General features: G+C 28.6%; 1 protein-coding gene and 1 pseudogene across 1 annotated transcript in view; both read left to right on the forward strand.

The window, feature by feature from the left end:
• Positions 1–15,357, forward strand: part of LOC113553866 (sex peptide receptor-like) — a 126,789-nt gene extending 111,432 nt beyond the window's left edge. Inside the window, exons 5-6 of the transcript XR_003405218.1 lie at positions 12,320–12,342; positions 15,321–15,357. The gene's annotated coding sequence lies outside the window, so the exon portion shown is untranslated. The remainder of the gene's footprint in view (positions 1–12,319; positions 12,343–15,320) is intronic.
• A 2,639-nt stretch (positions 15,358–17,996) lies between these two features.
• Positions 17,997–19,125, forward strand: LOC113552413 (annotated as a pseudogene).
• The last annotated feature ends 1,027 nt before the right edge of the window (positions 19,126–20,152 follow it).

Raw genomic sequence — 20,152 nt, forward strand, 5'->3', positions numbered from 1 at the left:
ATTTAACGATTAATTTTTTTTTTTTTTTTATCATGTAAATGATATAAAAGGTAAGAAGGAAATAAATATCCTGCAAAATGTATGGTTTTAAATCCTCATTCATAATGATAAAAATACTGCTAAAAAATCATTAAAAAAAAAAAAAAACACTAATATAATTTTCAATTTTTTTTTTTTTTTTTGATAATTATAATTCTGATGTCTAGTTTTTAAAATTAAAAATATAGGCAAATATAGTTAATACATAATCATGAATTAAAATTCAATAATAATATCTAACACATAGGCAACACACACGAAATCGCCTACTTACAATATAAAACGCTGTTATTGCGTAAATCTAATCTAATTCCTGACAAAAAAATAAAACAGTTCTTGAAATTGTAAATGGTTCGCTTTTAAGTTAATCTCCTGCTTGTGTATAATATGTGTATTGTACAATTTACGGTATAAGTAACCCGCAACGATTTTATGGTAACGATACCTGGAAACAGCTGTCCCGAAATACTGCTGAGTTTCAGTTATTGATTAAGAATAATAATACAAAAAAATAATAAAAAGACGAAAACACGTCAGAAATGAAAACCGGCAAGTATGCACAAATAGTATATACACATATAGTGCACCGCCGTATTCGAGGTTGATAATCGTTCTAACTGTTGTTATCGGTTTATTAATTTTAATAATATGTTGGAAAGGTTTTCTAATCCGCTAAAAACGAATGTTACACACGCAGCCCGAGCTTGAATGCACGTGTAACGATTCGTACCTAAAATTTGTGTATATTTTCTATTTGTCATCAGTATTTTGTACTCAATTGTCTTAATTTTCTTCTGAATAGTTTCAGCCTGTTAAAAATGGTATTTTGACACGCTATTTCGATTTTTGTTTAATTTTAAATTGACTTTAAAAATTAAAAAAAAATTACAATACATAACTACAGTTATCTATAACTATAATTAAATGAAACGAGCAAGAATTTGTAATACTGAATGACGTGATAAATATTATTATTTTTTATGCTGATAACACCTCCAAAAGTAAAGTCGATTGTAAGTGCATATATTATATTATTTTGAATTACATTTTTTATTTAATCGTATGGATCCGCTACACTCGACGAGTGATGATGTTTATGGTATTTTTATGTATAAATTGCCGCCATATTTGCAGCAGTCCTACAGTTTTACTTATTAACTTCTATAATATTATTGTTATTATGCCATTATATTATATATTCACGACAAAATTAAAAACTTCCATCACGTACTTTTTTATACATTCAGAGTTAACATGGTCGACGATTCTGAATCTCTTTTATAATATCACCCGGTAAACTAGTTTTTTGTATTTCTACGAAAATATATAATATACGTCTGCGAATCAAAACGAATATACTAAATTAATTCTATATGCAACGTATATGAAAATGGGTAGGATTTCACTATAAGGATCAAATATCTGTTTTACATATTTGTTATTGTTTTTATTTTTCATGTAGACAAATAAATTGGACTATGTATATCAGTCGTAGGTAAATAATTGAATGGAATACATAAACAGTAGTCTACCTATATCGTGTATTGAATGACAGATAAAATTCAGTTATGATATAATTTTATTAAAATTAATTATAAGCTGGGCATATAGCTATATATATACAATTTAACGTTATATTTTAAATGCTTATAATACAAATGGGAAAATAGTTTTTTATGTTTACATACAGATTAAATACAAAGTGATTCACTAAGTATTATAGTAACCCTTTTTTTCTTTTAATAATAAATCAATTTTCATTTTTGGAATTTTCTAATACACTTGAATATTTTATTTTCCAAATCTTGAAATATTTTTTTACTACTTAAGGAATGTCTCCTGGTGGGCTAAATTTATTTTTATTAAATTAAAACCCCCATTTTTTTATTTTAAATTATTTAGTGGATATTTTTTTTTTAATTTTTATTTATCTAATTTGAAATTCTAAGTTTATACTATAATATTCCTTAAAAAAAAATCTATAAAAACATTAATTAAATGTCATATTGGTTTTAGTGTTTATTATATTTGGATCATTCTTACATACTATAAATCTAGATGAATTAGTATAAATTACTAACATTTTTAAATCACCAAGCCAATTATTATTAATCTGTTATAATAATAACACAAATAAAAGTAACTCAAAAACTACTCGTTCGAATTTTAATTTTAACGCGTTAAAATGTTTTGAAACGAAAAATAAACTATTTTTTTATAAACTATGTTGAACCTCAAATCTTCATAAAACACTCCTTGAATAGTGAAACAAATCTCAAAACTTAAGAATACTTGTATCTTCGTAAGTATAGTTAAAAATGTCAAAAGTTAGATTTTGAATAACTGCATAAATAAAAAAGAATAGGGTAAGCATATGATTTGTTATTCATTTTGCATAGTATCTGAACGTAAACATGAAAAATATACCATCTATATATTATGTTAAAATATAATGCATTATTATATCATACGTACATATAATGATATAACATTCAGTGTCATTAGTCGCATTAACTATAATATTATAGTAGTACATAATAATAATAATAATAATTACATATAAATAAGTTTAATGAAGGTATATTATTCACTGCATTACCCAGCTGCTATACAAGCGCGAAATTGTAATTATACCTATACATTTTATTAATTTCAAATCGGTATTGATTGTGAGAAAATAATACCCTATATTACATACTTTGTACTCTACAAAACTATTATATAATAGCCACACTATGAATTGTGTGAATAAAGTCTATCGTGCTTTATTATATCTGGACATCATAATGAGGTAGTATTGTGTAATATTTAAATGCTTTGTAAACAAATATGTTCTCATATCAAAATTTCGTTTCTTTTTCATTCATACTTTTTTCCCCTCTATTTCATTAAATATTCAGTAAAAATACCAACATTTAAATGTAAAACTATTTTAATTACACTAGTATACGGCGATGTGTCTACATATATTTATTACATTGCAATAATTTAAAATCATAAACTATATTTCAACAAATTAAATTATACACCCATATCATTCATAATAACTTCTTTAATACGTTATTCGAGCACCCATTTTAATATAGCGCGACTTTTATTTGGACTTTATAGTATCTACTAGATAAGTAACTAACATTGTAAATACATTAGTAAAAATTGAATAGTATTGTTGTATACACAGACAAGTAGGTATAATACAAAAATGTAAACGCATAAAAACGATCTAAAAGAAAGCCTTTATAAGCTTTAGCATTTACAGTTTTCATACAATTTCTGTTAAATACTGTTTTTGATTAAAAACAATAATATTAAAAATGCAATACGGATAAACGTAATTTAGTATTAACTTCGTGCCATGATATTGGTACATGGAGTTAATTAATGGATAATTGATTACCCATTGACCTAATAATTAAATTTAAATAGGTCTTAAAATTGGCATTATAGTTTATAACTTTGAATTAGTCTCATAAGAAATACCACAATACCACTATAAACTTAATCCTCGTAACACATTTAAATAATTATTAAGTATGATGACACGGCGTCTTAGATAGGCAACATAGCTACAGAAATTCATACCCTCAAACAAGATGTATTAAATTGGTATGATAAGTTAAAATAAATTGAATTGTGATATAATATATTATGCTGTAAGTAATAATATCTTTTTAATTGTGTACACTAACTTAGTGGCGTACTCAGGATTTTTCAATGGATAACCATAATACATAAAAATTAGGTACAGTGACAAATTTAATTTCATTAGAAATTATTATAGCTGTAATATGTATATTTCATAAAAGGTTACAATATATAAAACATATAAATGATAGATAGTATTTTATGTTTATAGATAGCTATGCAATACGTTAAATTACATAATAATTACATAATAAAAATAAATAATTTTACATTTCATGTATTTCATTCTTTTTTTTTACTAAATATAATTATTAACTTTATTATTATTTAGACCGAATGCATCATTCACCTTTAGAAAATAATAAAATAATAATAATGTAATTATAAATATTTTGACTATTATAATTAATAATAATAAAAATACAGAATTACTTTTTTACTTAATACTCTCATTTATCAAAAAATATTAAAAATGTTGAAAATATAAACAACTTTTTTTTAAAAAAAAAAAATTATAAATTTTTCTATTTTCATCGTTACATTTTTTTTTATGACAACATACATTTTTAAATTAATAACGTTTTTATGAGTGAAGAAGTGGAAAAATATCTTGCTGTATTTTATGTTGATAATAATGAAATTTCAAATAACGTTACACGATATCGTCATAATATATTTTAATAATGTGATATGTGATAATATTATGTTCATCTAATCTTAGGTAAAACACGTGGTTTAGTAGTCAATTGAGAAAAGTGTGCTCAATATTATATTATATATCATTTTTTTTTTACGTTTCAAGTTTTCAATGCAAAATGTTATACTTTAATGTCGTCAATTAGGGAGTTGACGTCCTTTTAGCTCCTTATGAATTATATGTTGTACATGCATACATATTTATTATTTTATTTTAATTAAATAGTAATAAAAATAACTATTTATATTACAAAAATAGACGTTTTAATATTTATAATATATATTCCATACATTTATAATACGCGCCTCTGTATATTATGCAATATTATACACTGTTACTATGTAACACAGTATAAAGAGACAATCCAACAAAATATTCCTGGAATTCTGATCCCTTTTTCGGACAAAAACTATTCTAAAAGTAAATCCTCTTGTGATCAACTCCTTTACTAACGTATATTAATATACAAACAAATTTAAAATTATTAAAACATAAAATCTATAATATCAATTATTAATCTACTTTTCGGCAGAATATCGCTTGTGACCCGGTATGCCGTCACCAGCAAGGTGTAACCCATGGCTACGTTTCTATAAATACCTAAAATTTCAAACGATGATGCATCGGTGTTTCTGAGAATTATTATGTACATCGAAAATTCGAGACGTCGATTTCAAACGATGTCAGCACGGCACGCATAAAAAAAAAAGAGCCATCAAAGTGATGTACGATAAGCTGAATCGATTTCACATTTTTGCCATCCAGCAGGCCACATAATCTTGCCGGCGTAAGATCGACTGATATATTGAAATCTTTGAATTTAATAAAGTAATGATAAGATCCGTTTTTCAGAGACCTTTATAATATAAATATAATAACACCCAACTGGAATAAAAGTCATTAAATCGGTATACAATGTGTCCTGAGGGAAGTAACCGGCGAATGTCTTATGATAGGATACCTTAATTTATAAAAAAAACATCATTTAAAAGGGATAATCCAACTCTTTTATTTTCTTTTTAGTTATGGGTAATTTAACATTTTTAATCAAAACTGAATCTTTCGAACATTTTCTGACTTTTCATTTTTATAGTATTTTTATTTGATTTTAAAGCTATTTTATTATTTTATGGTTAACATACACAATTAAACCGAAAAAGAACATATTATTTTTACTAAATAAAATTCAAAAAAATTTGTCAAAAATTAGCATTTTCAATGTAAATCATGTATAATACAGTTATTATTAATAACTCTAAATACAGTTTTTATTTATATTTCATCATTCAACTGAATAATCCTTAAAAGTTTTATTTTCATATCTCCAATAACTTTCAAATAATACAATGCTAAGCATGATTAGTTATGAATTCTGATGATCATTTATCAGTTTATGTAAGGAGTCAAACGAAGCAAACGATTTTCTTACCGTGGTTAATTTCGATGTATTAATAGCATGATTAGTTTATTTTGTGTAGGTAAATCATATATATTATATTTAGATACAAATATTGAAATACATGAGACCTCACAATAGAATTAGTCCTGTATTTTAGTGTAACAAATTCAATGTTTACCGGTACCTCCAATCTCAAACTTTATTTTTATAGTATACCATTCAAAACTAACATCGGCGCCACTGTTATCATATAACGCAGACCGATAACTCGCCCCCCCCCCCACGCACGAAGACATTGTATACACCACTGGATATGTGAAATAAATAATATGAATAATTATAAATTGATAATACATTTTTACATATTATAGTGTAAAACTGTTAGACATATTTATTAAATACTACTATTAACTATTAATTGTCCCACACTCCATGAAGTACTATTGCTGGATGGATTCTTTAATCAAGTCAACAGTCATCTTTTTCCTCATACACTCATAGTAAACCTGTAAAGATATATATTTACAGATTGTATAAATACGAACAAAAATAAAAAAAAGAACTATTGTCTAGTTTTTTTTACGTTTAAGTTTTTTAGATTCTTTTTAGATTCTTTCTGAATGTATTGATTTTATCATGATATGTTTTTTGTATGGATAAATATACGATATTTTGTCGATAAAATACTTTGATTTTCCAAAAGTAAGTTTTCCTTTTATCACATTTGATTTAATTTATTCTTTAAAAAGGTTAAATTTAAAAATGTTCAATACTTATTTTTATAATCGGAAAAAAACGATTTTTACGCAAATCCAATTTTTGACTTAATTGAATTTATTTTTTATTTTTATGTAACTCGAAAATAAATAATTTTGTTACAAAACATTTTAATTAATACTTTATTATTATTTAAATAGTTTTTTTTTTTTATTTACAATTTATATTAAATAATACAATAAATAAATTTGATGAAAAGAGAAAAAAATAACATGAGGAAGACATGAGAAGAAAAAATATCCATTGATTATGACTCTCTCGCTTATCTATACTTATATACATATAAGTAATAATAATATTAATAAATTATCTTAAGTCTTGAGTTCTTTATGTACGATAACATTATCAAAATATTTCAACTATTTATAGATATAAGGAATTTTGAATTTTTTCAGTTTTTTTTTTTTTATAAATGTTGATTAAATATTATTTGCAAGGTAGAAATTCTTGAAATTGAATACAAAGCTCCTCATAAGTTATTGTTAATTTCTCAATTAAAAAATGTCAAAAATTTATATTCACAATATTTTGTTTAGATGCATTTAAAGTAGGAATATCGACAAAATCCATAAAAATCACGAAAATTAAAAAATTATTTTGTAGTTTGATATACATAAAAATTATTATATCTAAGATTCAAACATTTAATACAAGGTTTGTTATTAGTTTTTCAGTTTAAATATTAAAAAAAAATTTCTGCTGGAAAGCCAAATCAATTTTTTATCAGCATTTCAAATTAAAATGTTCACAACATTCGATATTTGCCTGTAAAATAATTTTTTCAAACAGTTTTTGATATTTTATTATATTTCAAAAAAAATAACTGTAGATACATACAATTTTTATCAAATGTTTATATCATTATTTTCAAAATGAAATTTTTTAAACCACAGTTATTTATGTACATGAAAATTTTCAATTTATTTTCTATAAATGTCGATAAAAATTATTCACTGTGCCAAAATTCTCTGAAATTATATACAAAAGTTATTCTTATATTTGTATAAAATATATTAAAAATATATGGGTACAAATTCATTTTATATGCATTTTAAGATAAAATTTTTGCATATTTCGTCGAAATATCAAAAAAAAAATTTAATTATTTTGTTAAAATCTTAAAAAAAAAATTTTTCTATCAAAATTTGAACTTTTTATATAAGATTCTACGTAAATAGTTCATACTAAAACGTCTAAAACCATAAAATTTAAAAATTGTATTAGGATAATTATTCTTTATAGACGTTTTAAGTTCGAATTTTAACAAGATTATTTATTCAAACGATAAATAATATTATTAATTATTTTGTTGGGTGTTATTTAAAACATTATTCTTAGCAATTTAAACTTTTATGTATTTTATATTAATATGAATTTTATTATACGCGTATTGAGCGCAATAACATTTTTATAAATACTATATGAATCTATTTTTTTATTGATTTACGGTATTTACAGAAAGATATTATTAGGTTTTGAGTTATATATGCTGATAAATTATACCTAGTATAAATATATATTATTATAATAATTAAATACAATATAATAAATATAATAAATGTAATATTTTCGGGAAAATGTTATCAACCTAATTGAACTCTACAGTTATACTAAAACTAAAATAGATAAATGATTATAAACAGCTGTGTCAAAAAAAACATATCATTTGATGTATAAGCTGATAGACCGTTTCCGCTCAGAATCGTTTTTCGAATTCAATGATGTATAATTGAATTTAAATTTAACATACCTATAAATTATAATAGTTACCCACTCGACACCTAATGCACAGCAGCGTGTAACTATACTTACCTACTTTTTTATTCTCTGTTTTCCATTTAATAATAAAGTAAATTGAATCTCGACAACAGTAAACTTTATATATTCTAAACTTTGAACTGTATAAAATCCTTTATTTATATTTACTTAGACACCATGCGTTGTGGAAGCACCACAAATAATTCCACTAAACATTTAAATTGATTAGTTTTGTGTATAACATGAACTGAGTTCAAATATCCTTGCCCATAATAGTTTTGAATATTATGAAAATTATTAGATATATATATTATTTAATGGGTGATCGTTCAAATTGTTTTGTTTAGACTATTTACAATACACATATTATAATAAATAGCATCTATATATTTTACTCGACATCATCATAAATTCAAATTGTTAAATATTGAATCAGCACGTTCGAACTTTGAGTTTTGAAGTTACCGAGAGTTAGAATGAATTAATAATTTATTACTTGAACAACTGTACTGGTATATTACCAAATCGGTAATTTTAATTGACACATATAATATCGTATGTTATGTGAATCGTAGTATTATACTTTAATATGTCCCGGAAAATATAGTTACTTACTTACATTTAAGATTACCAAAATTATTGACATAAAAAAAAAGTAATATTTTAGATTTTTCGTAAAAAGAATAGTGGCAAAAATTATAATAATATGATGTAAATATGAAAAATGTATATTTAAATTTAAAATAATAAAAATTGATTGAGAAAACGAGTGTAAAAAAAGTCAACCTATGTAATATATTTTTCATTTATTATTGAAAACCTCATTACGAACAGTTTCTCGTTCGGTAGATTTTTTCTGTATCATTGTGTATACGTGTATGACGTATGTATAGGTACGCACATCGGAAAACCACAAAGCAAAAATATAATAAATACGATTATAAGATTGTTGATATAAAAGTAAAAATCCGTTTTTTATTTTGACCCTTTGTATTTTTTTCGTGCTTGCCAACAGATGTTTTTGTCGACGGGATACAGTACATTGAACATCACTATCGTCGCGCAATGCATTTTTCTTAATACAATAGAGTGCGCGGGCTGATAAAAAGTTTATTTTTCTCCGAAGCGACGCGCGTTTTAGTTTTTAAAGAGAATATATATATATATATATATATATACGTAGAATTTCAAATGTCTGTATAACGCACAGAGACAATACGAAAATCCCTAGAAGGACGTAATTTTATCGCATCGTACAAGCGCAGCATGTTTAACGCCGCGTGGATGCTGCAGGTATATCAAGATTTCTCCTCCGTCGACCGTTGCCTCGTGACTTGAGCTAGGCTTCGTTAGACGATTTTGATAAAATAATGATATGACGTGTAATTACGTATTATATAATATATAGTATAAGCTTAGTAAATTGTTGACCTTTGCATTCTTAGAGACTAGTTAAAAGAAAAATGTTTAGGTATAATCTCAATGATTATTGAGGTACAAATAGCAAATCGAGTATTAAACCACCACGTATGATCTATTTTATATAATGATGTTAAGCGCGCGACTCACAAAATTAATTTTTAATCTATGTTAAATTGTTGTGCGTAATAACTAACAACTATATAGAGTGGAGTCAATTTTTATATTGATAATTGCTAAAGTCAACATTTTCTAAATTAAAACACGTTACGTAAGACGTGTGTCATTTGTATACGAATACAAATATAATATTAACGATTGATCGCTAACGTCTCGTAGAGTTGCAAAACGTTATTCGTTAACAATACGATGTTGCGATGTTGAAAATAACGTAAAAAGAATAGATTCTAATAAAGCGGTCGACCGCTGGACGGCGCAGTGCTTCGAAAGGTCCAACCATCATTGTGATCGATGAGGTGATTGAAAGTTCGAATTGTCATCATATATTACTTAGATAACGTTTAAAGTATAAAAAAGATCATTCATCATCACATTATTGCTATCTCAAATAGAATAAAAAAAAAAATTATAACGTTAAAAGCAAACAACAGCTCTCAGAATTGCTGAAAAGATTGCTAGCACTTTTGAGCATACTTCCGATAAAAATATCTTTATTCTTTGGTTAAATTTTTGTAATGTGTTTATGCAAAATTTATTTTTCATCGATATTCAAATAATTTAAAACATATTATATTTTTCATTCCGTTTTTAACAAAGACGAGGAGTGGGCGACCAACTAGTTGAATAACATTGTAAATAACGCATTCATATTAACCAAATTTTAATGTGTTCATTCTTTATTCATACTATTATATAGATGCCTACCTAAATACACCACAAATAATAGTAATTAAATACACTAATTATTTGTTAATATTCATAACTAAGTTAATTTATTTAAGCTTTAATAATAAATATAGGGTACTTTTATTAGGTTATTATTGTTGAGCACACAACTTTAAAAACTATTTATTTATTACTCTAATATAAAAAAAAAATGTAAAAAATAACCAATATATATATATATATATACCTAAGTATAAAAGCGTCGAATAATTACATATGAATAAATGATACGATTGAAATACGTAAGTTCTCGTGATTTAACACTGTATACTGCATAAGTAATATATTTATCGAATTTTTTGTTATGTAGATATAATAATAATTTCTATAATATAAACTGAAATATAAAAAAATACAGTAGCTACCTGGTATAATATAATACGTAAGAAAAATTTAGGTGCTTTTTCATTTTACTTAACTAACTAAAATATTATACAATGATATTTCAAACATCACATTATGTAAAACTAATATTATTAAATTATACACTTTCGACCCGTAGTCTAAAATATAATTTATATTGTATCTAACCTTATAATCGGTTTATTATATGTATAAATATTAATTTTAATGGTTTCGACAATATTAAAACTTTTTTTATTCCTTCGTGGCCGAGACAAAGTAAATTAAGTACAAGTACCTATTTAATATTATATTAGTTAAGTTTGTAATAATGAATTCTTATAAAAATTTTTACATACCTATATATAAACACTAAATTACTGTAATTATTATTATATAAGTGCTTTATCGTTATTCTTTATGAATTTTTGCGATAATTTCAACCGACAACGTGACCAACTAGATAGATACTAAAGTAAATAACTATTTTATCATTAATGTTATTATAGTTTAGTTATCAATTTATCATTAGTTCACTAAATTCGTATTTAAGAGTTGCTAAAATTAAATTTTCCACACTGCAATTTGGCAAGTATTTTGTCTTCTCAACACTCCCTATCAACTATAAAAAAAAATACAAAACATAATTAAATATTTCTTTACATTAATTAACATTTTTAATTTATGTTATTTGTTATGAAAATCACAATTTAAAAATATAAAATGTAATGGTAACTGCATATTTGTATAATGTAGGAGCCAAAATATTTACATACAATTATTGCAGGCAATCATGTATATATAATCTATAGTTTCGCCATATTGTTTTCCCCACTGGAGGCGTTAATTCAATTTTTTATATATTTTAAATTTATTTTTTAAAAATATTTTCCATCAAACTCACCTTTGCCCAACACGTGTTTTTCTTGTCTATATCTCATATGTATACAGGTATACATAACAATCGTCCGGTAAAAATATTATTTTTAACAGAACAACAAACAACTTTTCTATAACTACAGTATGTATTAAAAAATATAATATTCCCATATGTAATTTAACGATAACACTAAACGTTGGCTTTGAATATTTTGTAAACGGTAAATTTATTTGGTAATTAGTTTGTAATTGACCGTTAATAACAGAGCTAAAAACATACCACAGCTAGTATTATACCTCGAAATATAATTTAATATAAATATGCAAGTGGTTTTTATTTGACGCAATTTAATATTATATATTTTTATGTAAATAATAAATATACATTATTAAGAAATAAGTATAATACATAAATGCATATATTTATGCAAGTTAAATATTTTTTTTTTGTGTTTCAGAACGTACTCAAGCATATTGATAGGTAAGACATTGAACCATAATGTTTTTGAATGTTTACGCAACATTATTGTCTATAGCAATATAGCATCGCTATATTAATTGTTAAATAATAAATATTAGATATGAGAATTATTGTTTACTTAAGACCACACGATTATGTTTTCGACAGATGTATACCAATATTCATACGTATAATATAAACATATACGTATATTATACATTGAATCCCATAGGAATTACATAACTCACGAGAATACCTTATTTTCGCGGTAATGTGAAAGTAAAATCAATAAAATATATCTTACTGTGGTAGTCAAAAATATGGACATATCATACGCATATAGTTATATACGAACGAAAAAACGTATAAAATAACCTTAAAAATGTACATATACACAAATGTTTTAACAATAATGACGAGGTGTTGATGATATACCGTTCATTGCAATAAGCAATTTTTTCTAAGGTGTTTTTAATCACTTCATTTAATGTACCTACGTCTTACATAAAGTAAAAAATAAATTATTTAAATAAAATAAATAAACAACCAGCAAGTGGATAATTTGTCAAATTTTAAATTCAAATTAAACTGCTAGTCGTTACGATTAAAATAATTGTATGTTTTATATGTATATATATCGTATCATCTAAAACTTGTTCACTGTTGTATACATGTGGTCTATAATAATAAAAAATATATTTATTATAATCAAGTGAAATTACCGTGTCAATACTTTTTACCTATCAAAATTTAAAAAATGTATCGGTATATAAATGTGTTTATAATAGTTTTAATTAAAGTTTATTTCACTCCACTAATTTAATAAATAATTAAATTAAATATATAATTCCGGATTAGGTATATAGAAAAGGTATTTAAGTGTAAAATGTTACAAAAATATCAACGAGTAATGTGTTTTTATTGAATTAGGCATTAGCTATCTAATATCCACCAATTATAAATATCTACTAAAATAAATACTATACTATACTAACGCACGGACTATCACTAAACATCCATTGAATCAATATTGAACTAATAGTCCCTTAAACATGATTTAGTGACCATTATTTATTGACATTGGTACATTATACATTTTATTAAATTGATTGTTTATGCAACACAGCATAATTTTACTAATATTTGAACCATTTTCGCAAATTATAAAGTTGTTAAACTAAGATTAATAACCCACTAAAATTTTCAAATCACCCTAGGGCCTAGCCCCGCCCTTATCTCCTAAGCCCATTACATGGACCTTTTATCCTTGGTATACAAAATAAAATAACTCAAAAACTACTCACACAAATAATGATTTTTATACGTCAACAATTTCAGAAAAATTATCCGCTAAACAATTTATAGTAGAACGAGGATTCTCATTTGAAAAAACAGATATTTATATATGCACCAAACACTCTTAAAGTAGTATACAAATCTCAAAAACTTGAAAATATGGTCTTTAGGCATATTTAAAAATTACGAAAATTAAATTTTAAATAACTGTATTATTGAAGAAAAAAGATGTATGCATACTTACTGTGCGACCCTTACTCGCTCCTCTTCACTCGGACTTCTGTTTTCACTGTTTTAATAGAGAAAAAAAAATCCTCGAAAATGCAATTTAACTATCAGTCTTATCGTTAGTCCATTTTTAAAGATTTTACAAGTTTAAAGAAATTATCAAATGTAAATCTATTATTTTATAAGTTTATGATTTCAGTTTAACGTTGGCATTATTGTTATTTTTTTGTAAATAAATAATAGATAAACACACTGGCTTTATATTTCATAAACGTACTTGCATAACATTATTAATGATTCGTTGTTATGCAAAACATCATCATATTATAACACAATACTTATACACATTTCAAACGACTTCATTCTTTTAAATAATCATTTGACGTGTACGTTTAATTTTTTTTTTGTATTCTTCGATTTTGATTTTTAATTTAAAATATTAAACTTACAAGTTACAACACATTCCTATGTTTGAGGATATATCGTCGTAATAGAAAATAAAAATGAACTATTCAGATATAGTAATTATACTCTACAATATTAAACATTTGAATTTCATAATAATATACAGTATTAGGTCTGTTTATTATTTAATTTTAATGAGATATACGTTTATGTACAAATAGTCCGACAGTGTATTAATAATATAACAATGGAATATATGCATCATTTTGAAAATGCCAGGCAACATTTCTCTTTATATTTATAAAATACTATACCATATAATATATTATACATATTTGTGATTTAAAATGACCTGCACTGATGCCGAGTTGATGTTTCACATTTTCCTCTAATAAAATAAATCCATTTATATAATTATATTATTGGTAAATACAATATAATAGTTCTGAAATTTGGTATATGGGTAATCCTATTCCAGAGGATGTGCATTGATGAACCTTGAATCCAATTTTTTAGGTTTTTGCATTTTAAAAAGGGACTCGATAGTTACAAAAAATATAATAAATATTATAATATAATTGGATACGATTTAAGGAATGTGTTTCATGTTTAGTCAAAACGTCTTCAATGACCCAAATAACTTACCGTGTTAAAATATGTATAGTTTACTAGTTTACATACAACGGAATTTAAGACAGGATAAATAATCCACTGCGGTATTATTTAATTTGTTAAGGAGAACACCATACAGTATCAGCTAGAACAGTGCTTCTCGAACCCGGGGGGGGGGGCTATATGACTGGTGGACCGTAAAATATATATGTATAACCATTGAGTATAGATATTGAGTATAGTATACTCATGACAAAAAAGTTTGAGAAGCACTGTGCTAGTACAATACAAACAATAATATTATATCGTACGGTATTAAAGTTATAGAATATCTATTTCAACAAATACACATTTAACATAAATTTCAATATAAATTTGATATATATGTATAAAAACAAAAAAAATTGAAAATGAAAATTGTAACGATATATTGTTATGATTTTCGTTGACGACCGCAGATGGACATGCTGTACTCGCGTCCCATGCCCGTGGCCGATCACTTTATAGCGTTCTGCAGGGCCGGCGCCAACGGACAAACGGCCGTCGCCGACCTGGGCGAAGTGTGCGAAACGTGCTACACACATTGCGCCGGCGGCAAGACGGAACTGTGGCGGCACGCCCGAGACGAGCACGGTGCCGACCCGAACCTATCGTGTCACGTGCCCGGCTGCGGCCGGCGGTTTTTCGCTGCGGCCATGTGCGCCAACCACCGCGCGCACCACCACATCGCAGGCCCGAGCGGCCGGCCGCCGTTGACGTGCGAACTGTGCGGCCGGCTGTCCGTTAACCGGTCGGCGTACTACAAGCACGTGAACGGGGCGCATCCCGAGGCCCGGGCCGCCATGTGCGGTGTGTGTCACTCGTACGAGGGTGACGTGTGGTCGCTAATCGATCACGTGCGGCGCCGGCACGTCCTCGAGCTCGTCTCTGCAGAGACGACCGCGGTCAGTAATGGATCCGACCCGAAGCGGGCCCGCAGACGGAGGAGTATACGGTGCACCGTGTGCGGCAAACGGTACGGCAACAACCACAACATGCATACTCACAGGCGGGTGCACGGCCTCGCCGACGATCTTGTCCCGGCGCACCCACCGCCGCAGTAGTGGTCCGGTGCATCCACAGAGATGCACAGTAGTCCGGTGAACGCATAACCATCGTATACCATGTATGTATGCAGTATTCCGGCGCATCGCCAGCTGCAGCATTCGTCGTCCACCGTTGTCCGGCGAACTGCCGATTGACACTTTGTTTTTTTGTTGCTTCAGACATTCTGTATAAATTACCCACTGTAACCTTTATCGCATATAATGCCACGTCTACGCGGCCGTTGCCGCAGCGTTTTGCTTCTAATGTTTCTATATATATGTCTGTACATTTCTGAGTATATAATTTATAAATTAATGTTATGATACTCGAGTTTTATAAACATTTTTTTCGTAAGCGTTGTATATAATACTATACACTATATACTGTCTGTGGTCTGTCCAGCGAGAGAACGCGCCGATTCTGCGCATCCCTCCGCGTCACCATGCTATCAAAACTGATTCACTTAAAGCTGGGTATCGTTGGGGAATGCACAGAATAACTAAATTGTGGTCGGTTTGCGGCGCATTCTCTCGCTGGACACTGTATATATACTATACTACACTATCGTTTTGTACTTAAGCGGAAATTTGGTGAAATTACTGTGGGGGGAGGGGGTTGAGCAATATATGCTCATAATACCTATATAATGCTAAGACATGTACTTTATAAACTTCTGGGGGGCTTAATCCCCTCAAGTCCCCCCCCCGATTTCCGCCTATGGTTTTGTACTTAATTAAGTAGTCGACGTGCACATCATATTATAGTTATGATTGCATCGATCCATTGACAGAACCAAATTTCGCAATTCTTTTCATCTCTCGTGAAAACATATAATACGAAAGAAAGCTGATCTCATATAGGATTTTTATAGAATGAGTCTAGGCGAGGTGTAACTGACTAAGCATTACTCTGTATATTCTTTTAAGAATTATAGCATTATATGCATTATTATACTTAAGTACATCATATTAAGTTCAAAGTTGTTGATAAATTGATTTATTGTTAACATAAATGGTTTTTTATTTTGGGTTCGCTTAGCCTTGTATTATAATAACGACATGCACTATTTTATATTACTATACAGTACCTGCAATGTAATAGTATAACTGACTAAAAAACTTTACACGAGTATTTTGATCCACCAATAAACGATTATCAATAAATCATATTTTAGTGGGCAATGGTTACCTAGTCTTATGATAATGGGTTTATCTGTAATCTGTATGGGTATATTATGTATGCATATTTATTTACGGTGTATATTTTAATGGCTACGGTACACCGAAAAGACAATAACTAAAACATCGGACAGTACACTGCTGCAGCAATATGGTTGCGATATAATAGTATAAGAATATAACATATTATATGTATTTTACTGGAGTCTGAGCTTGTGGTTCAGCTGTGAGTTTAGCTGTGTCATTTTTTTAATCACATATTTTGTTGCAATGACAATGAGCTGATCGTAGATTTAAGTGTTCACATATTAATTGGACATTTAAATGGTGTTAAGTATAACAAATAATTAAAATCTCGGTTTTTTTTTCAATTGTCTCACGTTTATATATAATAAGTGGTAATACTGTAGTAACCAGCTGTCGCACAACATAATAAACAAATTAAATTATTAAAATGAATACGATATTATATTGGAATTGATTTAATGCTCAGTTAAAGGTCATATTTAATTTTATCGGTTTTTCACAGTTGAGTGTTTATTATATAGTTGTTTTTGTTTCGCGCGTTCGACGTATATAAATAATTATCAACAAATAGTGTACCTATAGGTAATATAATATTACATACATCTCTAATATAGATACAATATATATCTTGAACTTGGATACAAATGAAATATTATATAGGACATATATAGACAGGAGGTAGTACAACATGGTTTACTATATTATTCTTGTATATATATATTTTTAGCGTCACTTACAATTTAATTACGAATATGTTATTATAAAATCAGTGCAGCATTTTTTTTTTTTGGTATTATTTTAGTGCTGCTGACGTCATTGTTTAATAATACCTAGGTACGTAATATGGACATTACACCAGTTAATGTCAGCAGTTGCAGCGATGGGACGACCATGCAAGTGCGCGTGATCGTGCCATCGTCCATGGGCAACCCGTCGAACCTAGAGGCTAGAGTTGTTCAAGAAGTTCTTGCGGGATGCGGGTATGATGGCTCACGTCTACGACTCGAAATACCAGTCCGGCGCAAACCCGTTCTACGCAAACACCGACCGATTCCGTGCGGACGACCTAGTGGATACGCTGACGGTTAACAACACGGTAACGTGGTTGATACCGTATTTGGAAGCGTTACCAGTGGACTGGAAACGGAAGATCCGGGACGCCCGGAAAACGCTACAGCGACGCGTCGGCGCTGCATGTGTACCACTGGAGGACAGTGCACATCACGATGTTGCAAATGATCGATGACCGCACGGTTAACGGCCGGACGGTGGACGCGCTGATAGCCCTGGTGACCGGCCGATCCGACCGGGTACAGTACGAGCTGCGGCCGGTCATTGCCATCGGCCACCGCGATGGGCTGTCGCCTCGGTCCAGGGCGACTGACTGCAACACGACAATGGTCGAGAACTCGCTAAGCACGGCGTTTGGCTTCAGGGGCGACGGTAAGATCGTGTTCTTGGAAAACACGCGCGTCCAACCGTACTCGTTGGAACAGAGCCTCGATCACATGAAGCTTACCGGCGTATTCCAAGGCGTTAAGGCCGTCGTGTTCGATTCGTTCAGCGGTACACCATCGGACGAACACCCGCTGACCGCCTTGGTGTTTCGGCGGTTCTCGGCGATCGTGCCGTTTCCAATGTTCTGCGTCGATGGCATCGGTCACGGGTTCGTCAACGATCCGCTGCCGCTCAACGTCGACGCCGCAGTGGTTGGACGACGCCACCAGAACACCGTCTTACACACTGACCGTCGACAACACGTTGTCCCGCACCGCTTGACCAGTAACAGATGGAGCTATTGCAGACGTCACTGGATGTGTGATTAGCAAAGGAGGGCCATACGGAAAGGCTTTTTCACAAACAGTTAAATTACATATACCTATATTGATAAGTTTGAAATTTCATTTTAAATAAAAATGCTCTTGGAAATAGATATATCGAAGAAATTATATCATACAGATTGTTACCTATTTCAAAAACCCAGTGATGTAGATTGTTGAAATTTAATCAATAAGATATAAAAAGACACTAATTTTTAACAAATTGTATATTTAATTTGGTACTTAAATAACAATAAATTATGAATTCATATTATTACTGCGTCGTTGAACATTTTTTAAAGAGGGGACGAAATCTATCATAGTTTTTACTGGGCAGGACTGGAATTACGTAATATTGCTGCCACTCTAAAAAATTTGATTTTGTGTGAAACATAGGTATTAATATTTACACAGAACGCTCGTTAAGCAGTACAAAAAATCTCAAAAACTTGAAAATATGATCTTTAGGCATATTTAAAAATTACAAAAATCAGATTTTAAATACCCGTATTATTAAAGAAACGAGAGGTGTGTGCAATGTGAGCAAACTATTTGTGAATTATCCTGTATAAACATTAAAAAAAAACTTATAAAAAAACTTATAACTGTATAAAATATTCACGCTACATTTTGAATTAGAGCAACAAACTTTTTAATTAATTAATATACTGTATGTATATTAGGTTACCTACATATTATATTAATATCATATTGCAAAACGCTTTAGCGACTGCTATAGAAAATTTTTTTTGTCCTAAAAATGTTAAAGCCCACTCCGGAATAATAATAACACTACTGCAATAGCTACTATTTAATTGACCTTCTCGCATTTTCACGCACATTACGAAATTCTAAGATAAAACGGACTTCGGACATCTAATGCCAAAATTATTTTCAATACTCATGATAAATTGATAGAAGGTATAGTAAAAAAAAAATATTTTTAACTATAAAATGTTTGACACTCGCCAACTGTTTTAATATTAATAATATTATTATCATATTATTATATCGGTCAGCTTGGCAGATTACACGCCTGTCGCCTACGCGAAAATATTTAATGCAGAACTGAGAATGGTCCATATAGTACACATAAATACATTTATTTATAATATTATATTATAATTTATAATAGTGACAAAACAATACAACAAATGGTTATCATCTCCATTGCTGTGT

The sequence above is a fragment of the Rhopalosiphum maidis genome, chromosome 2 (assembly GCF_003676215.2).
Source record: "Rhopalosiphum maidis isolate BTI-1 chromosome 2, ASM367621v3, whole genome shotgun sequence".
Taxonomy (NCBI): Eukaryota; Metazoa; Arthropoda; class Insecta; order Hemiptera; family Aphididae; genus Rhopalosiphum; species Rhopalosiphum maidis.